Source organism: Grampus griseus (genome assembly GCF_964374135.1).
Source record: "Grampus griseus genome assembly, chromosome: 13".
NCBI lineage: Eukaryota > Metazoa > Chordata > Mammalia > Artiodactyla > Delphinidae > Grampus > Grampus griseus.
In genome coordinates, this window is record NC_139007.1 from 40,654,643 (window position 1) to 40,661,008 (window position 6,366).

The window sequence follows — 6,366 nt, forward strand, 5'->3', positions numbered from 1 at the left end:
TTTTATTACTTGTAATGCCAGTGAAGCCCCACAACAGCCATGGGTGGTAGAACTCACATTTACAACAGAGCAAACCATGTTTTTAACACCATCAAAGTGACAGATTTGTGACAACCAGTGATATACTGGTAAATGTTTAACAACTGTCTCTTGGAGGATATGGAGAGCCCTGCTTGTAGAGTTTACCAATTTCCTTGAAGTGACTACTCCCAGCATGGCCAATGTCAAGCTACCTATGTGATGTCAACTGGCTCCTAAAAGTTCTGAAAAGTTAACAAAGGGCTCTTGCAAACAAGAGGAAGTGAGCTCCAGCACACCAACAGTCACTTTAAATTGAATCCAAAGTATATGAAACATATACATGCATATGTGCCTTGTTTTGAGATTAGGATTATCAAAATAAAAAAAAATTGGATATGCCAATGTAGTTGGTGGATTAAACCAACAATTAAGCTATTAAGTGGTAAATTATCAATATATGTGGTCTCAATTACAAATGCTTTTGGAGTTCTCAGAGGGTAGTGAGTTGATGGACAGTTTCTAAACTGGCCTTCAATGACGTCCAATTCATGGTACTCATGCCCTTGTGGAATCCACTCCCTTCAGTGTGGGCAGAACTTGTTACTTTCTTCTAACCTCCTTAACCAACAGAATATGGCAAAGGTGATGGGATGCCATTTGTGTGATTATGTTATGTTAGACTGTAACTTTTGTCTTACTAGCAGACTCTGTTTCTGGCTTTGATGAAGCAAGCTGTCATGTTGTGAGCTGATCTATGGAGAGGTCCACGTGGCAAGGAACTGAGGTCCTCAGTCCAACAGCTTGTAAGGAACTGAATTCTGCCAACAACCGTGTGAGCTTGGAAGCAGATCCTTTCCTATTAGAACTTGAGATGAGACTGCAGCATGGACGGATACCTTGCTTGCAGCTTTGTGAGATACCATGAAGCAGAAGACCAGCTAAGCCATGTGCAAACTCCTGACCCCACAAATAACGAGATAATAAATGTGTGTTGTTTTAAGCCACTAAGTTTGTGTAATTTGTTATGCAGCAATAGATAACTAATATAGTCAGTGTGTACTGGAGTATTGTCCTAGAGAATGTTATATGGGATTGTAGTATTAGAAATTTAAAATTTAATGAGTTTTGATAGTGCAGGGATTGGAGGGGGCTTTGAGGGAACGTTGGAAGATAAGCTTAGTTTGAAAGAGTAGGGTCTATTAAGAAGGCACTTAAGGGTTCGTGACCTGGTCCGGGAAGATCCCACATGCCACGGAGCGGCTGGGCCCGTGAGCCATGGCCGCTGAGCCTGCGCATCCGGAGCCTGTGCTCCGCAACGGGAGAGGCCACAACAGTGAGAGGCCCGCGTACCGCAAAAAAAAAAAAAGAAAAAGAAAAAAGAAGGCACTTAAAAATTCATTTATGGGGCTTCCCTGGTGGCGCAGTGGCTGAGAGTCCGCCTGCCGATGCGGGGGACACGGGTTCATGCCCCGGTTCGGGAAGATCCCACATGCCGCGGAGCGGCTGGGCCCGTGAACCACGGCCGCTGGGCCTGCGCGTCCGGAGCCTGTGCTCTGCAACGGGAGAGGCCACAACAGTGAGAGGCCCGCGTACCGCAAAAAAAAAAAAAAAAAAAAATTCATTTATGGGAATTCCCTGGCAGTCCAGTGGTTAGGACTCAGCGCTTTCACTGCTGGAGCCTGGGTTCAATCCCTGGTCATGGAACTAAGAGCCCTCAAGCTGTGCGGCATGGCTGAAAACAAAAATATAAATAATTTTTTTTAAATAAAATAAAAATTCATTTATTCAACTAATAATGATTTAATACCAACCTTATGCCAAATACTTTTGGAGGGCAATGCTATACAGTATTGAGAAAAGACAAACAAGATTTATGGAGCTTAAAATTTAATTGCAGGTAAGAGGGAGCTGGCAATCAACAAACAAGTAAATACAAGAGAACAATAAGGATTATGCAGAGAATTAAAGCAGAATGGCGTGTTAGGGAGTGACTAGCTGGCTACTGTAGATTAGGTGGTAAGAAAAGGTGTGGCAGGCCTGTAAATTGTCCCATGCATCCATTTTCTCCCTCTTTCCTTCTAGTAACAGAATCCCCCAAGTTTTCACCAGGCAACTTGAAATGTAGACAGGTATGGACCAGCTTCAATCATGTGAACAAAGATTGAACCTTCTGAACAATCTAGAACAGGCTAGAAGGAACCTGGGTCCCTGAATGATTTCATGGAGCAGAGCTGCCCACTCACGCTTTACCAACTGCCTACCTCTGGACTGTTATGTCAGAGAAATAAACTTTAATATTTTTGAGTTACTATATTTCAGGACCTCTTCGTTATAGTACTGAGCCTATGCCCTGCTACTACAGGTGACCTCTCAAAAGAGGCAACATTTAAGCTAAGACCTAAGTGACAAGAATGAACACACCATACAAAGAAGAGGAGAAAGAGCATTTCAGACAAATGTAAAGGACCTAAAAGGAGAAAGGTCGGTATGGCTGGGGCACAGGGAGTGAATGGCAGAGATAAGCTTGGAGAATTAGCCTGGGACCAGATCACATAGGGGTTTCAAGGCTACGGTAGGGAATTTTTAGTTTAAATGTTATGGAAAACCATTCGAGAATTTTAAAATATTCAAATAAGAGAAGTGTCATAAATGGATTTTAAAAAAATCTCTCTGCCTGCTCAGTGGTAAGTCATCTGAGGGGGCAAAGTGAAGGCACAGAGATTTTTTTTAAAATCTTTATTTATTTATTTGGCTGTGTTGGGTCTTAGTTGTGGCACGTGGCATCTTTCATTGCGTTGCGCGGGCTTCTCTCTAGTTGCAGCGCATGGGCTCCAGAGCGCACAGGTGCGGTTGCCCCGCAGCACGTGGGAGGGATGTTAGTTCCCCAACCAGGGATCGAACCCTCGTCCTCTGCATTAGAAGGCGGATTCTTAACCACCGGACCGCCAGGGAAGTTCCAGAGAAATTGTTTAGAAAGCTACTGCAGTAGTCCAGGGGAACAAATTTTAGTGCTCTAAACTAAGGTAGCAATGAAGATAGAGGATAAATCCTTGAAATGTTTTAGAAGTATCAACAAGAAAGCTAATGATAGATTGGATTGGTAGGAGGAGTGCAGGAAAGAGTGGAATGAAGGATGACTTTGGGCTTGAGCAACTGCTATTATTATTTTTTATTTTTTTGCGGTACGCGGGTCTCTCTCACTGTTGTGGCCTCTCCCGTTGCGGAGCACAGGCTCCGGACGCGCAGGCTCAGCGGCCATGGCTCACGGGCCCAGCCGCTCCGCAGCATGTGGGATCTTCCCGGACCGGGGCACGAACCCGTGTCCCCTGCATCGGCAGGCGGACTCTCAACCACTGCGCCACCAGGGAAGCCCAAGTAACTGCTATTTAATGAGATAGCTGCTACGTGAAGGATGGACCATAAGGATGCAAGAGCAGAGCAGAAAGGTCAGCCAGGGAGCTTGAATTTAAGACAGCTGGATTTTTTGTTTTTGTTTTTGTGGGGAGGGGGCAAGTTTTGCTGTGAAAAGGAATAGCTCTCTTAGCCACTTTAGCTTCAATATGCTTATTAGACATTCAATCTGAAATGCCAGGTAGGCAAGTGTCCCAAAGGTCTGGAATTCAAAGGAGATGTCTGGGTTGGAGATATAGATTTGAAAGTCACTAGTATATGGATGTGTTATAAAGCCATGGACTGGGTGAAGTAGGTCACTCAGGGAGAAAGTGCACATGGAGAAGAGGGCGGAGGAGAAGCCAAGGGCACTGCAGTGTTGGATAGTATAGATGTCAAAGGAAAACCGAAAAAGAGAGGTGTCACAAAAGCCTGGAGAATTGTTTCAAGAAGGAAGGTGTAGTTAATTGTGTCAACAGTTATTGAAAGACAGTTAAATGAGGACTGACATCATTCTTTGAACCACTGGCTTTGACAAGATGTGGGCCTTGAGAAATATCCATTTCAAGGGTGAAGAAGAGATGAGGAGGTGAAGACCAGAAGTATAGACATGTCTTTTAGGGAGTTTTGCTGTTGAAGGAGAGCAGAAAAATTGGGTGCTAGCTGAAGGCAGAAGTGGGGTCAAGTAAGGATTTTTTTAAATTTGGGTAAGATTTCAATAGGAAGGATTACTAAAGAGAATGAGGGGTGAGGGGTACAGTTAGAGGTGTCTTAAGAAGGTCTAGGGGATGGGAATCCTTTAAGTCCTTTAGGCAATCGTTTATGTGCAAAGCAAAAAATGTTCAATAAGAATTTCTTTTTTAAACTCGTAAAGTGGGAAAAATCATCAGTGATAAAAATAGGGCAGATGGGGCTTCCCTGGTGGCGCAGTGGTTGAGAGTCCGCCTGCCGATGCAGGGGACACGGGTTCGTGCCCCGGTCCGGGAAGATCCCACATGCCGCAGAGCGGCTGGGCCCGTGAGCCATGGCCGCTGAGCCTGCGCATCCGGAACCTGTGCTCCGCAACAGGAGAGGCCACAACAGTGAGAGGCCCGCGTACCGCAAAAAAAAAAAAAAAAAAATAGGGCAGATGATAAAGGAGTGACAGATATGTTTTGGACATATTAAGTTCAGTGAAATATTTAAATAAGATTAACTGACCAACTTAGTACAAGAGACTTTGAGCTTCAAGATAGTAATAATCCTTAAGAAAAACAATATATTTTACAAAGGATCAGTCCAGTTGGCAGACACCATTTAAATTATCCTAGGAACTTCCCTGGTGGTCCAGTGGAACTAAGATCCCACATGCTGCAAGGCATGGCCAAAAAAAAAAAAAAAATTATCCTATATAAAATTAACAAGGACTTACCTTGCCAAGATTCTCGGCACTTTTATATTCATTTAAATTGCATTGGGAAAAAGCATAACAGTAATTGAAAAGCAACTACTTATAAGCAATTACAAGCCAAATTATGTTTATACCAAAATTAGTGTTTGAGGTGGTTTAGTAGACTGATTCTTCATTTCAATAAGCAACTATCAAATAATTGAATAGCTTGTAAAACACATAAATACTTCTTTTATCTTTATTCCGAGTGTAACCACCGCATTCTCTTTGAATTATTATAATAAAATAAGCAACATTCATTATTTTTTGTCCCAATCCCCAGTTTGAGTTGGGTGCTTTTAAAAACAAGGCAAGAGTAGCATATGTACCTAGTGCACAACATAGCTTCTTTCAACAGGTTTGACATAGAAATGCGAACAAATTCATGCTCCTGTAAAGACAACTACTATCCTGCAGGGAATCTAGAGTACAAACTCAAAGCACTTGACGCTTACAACATTGTCTTATTTCACTTGTAGTTGAGGTAAGTCTTTCTCTAAGGATGATAAGGAAAGGTCTTTTGTCTTGTGACTGCTGATTTTTACATCAGGTTGGTTTTTTTCTCCCATATTTCTGAGTAAAAGTCACAACTTTGTTACCACAATTTTGCCACCTCAGGTTAAACTGCTTGACTACGACTCGACAACTTTTACAGTTTACTTGATTACTGAAATTACAGATTCATGACTCTAAATCACGACTAGTGATAGCTCTGAATCCCTGTTACGTTCATTTCCCTGCAAACAATTTCAGATTATATTTATTTTTGGTTCATTTTTATTGAATGAAGGAGTCTTTAAACTCTATAGTGCTTCACAATTTTCAAGTCTCACACAGATGATTTCATACAATCCCAAAATAACCCCCCCTTTCCCTCCTACCCCTTTATGTCCCACTTTCAAATTATACTTAATAAATCAGGTTCTAGAAACAGTTTTGCAGAATAAAGTCCCACCAGTTGACCTAATTGAGCGCGGAGTTGCCAGTGCTTCACTGCAGCTACTGCGCTGGGCCAACTCGGAGGCTTGGCGAGCCACATGCTGGGAGGTAGGTAGAGCCGGAGCCCTTCGAGGCTGGGCGCCACGTTGCTTCTCCCTTTTTGAATAGGGAGACAACGCTTCTGGCTATTGTGTAAACCGGTCGAGAACTGCGTTCATTCGCACATAAGCTAAAGCGAGAGCAGCATTAAAGCGCCTTCTAATCCGACCCCTGGTAACATGTGCGTCACGGACCAATGTTGAGTTTTAATGCCTGGCTTCGTTCGCCTTGGGGAAGCTTACTTGAGAGAATGGCCGAGTACCTCGACAATCGCGACGAAGTGCACAGGATCAAAACCCCCACGCCAGCCCAGCAGTGGCCACCGCCCCCGCCGAACCCCGCCAACCCTCCAGAGGATCCACCCATGTTCCCCGATAACCAGTTGTTTTACGCAGCGCTACACAGCCTTTCCTCACTCCGTCCCCGCTCTCCCACCCACTCCGCATTCGACCCCAGGTTTGTAGTCCCCAGCCGAACAACAGACCGCC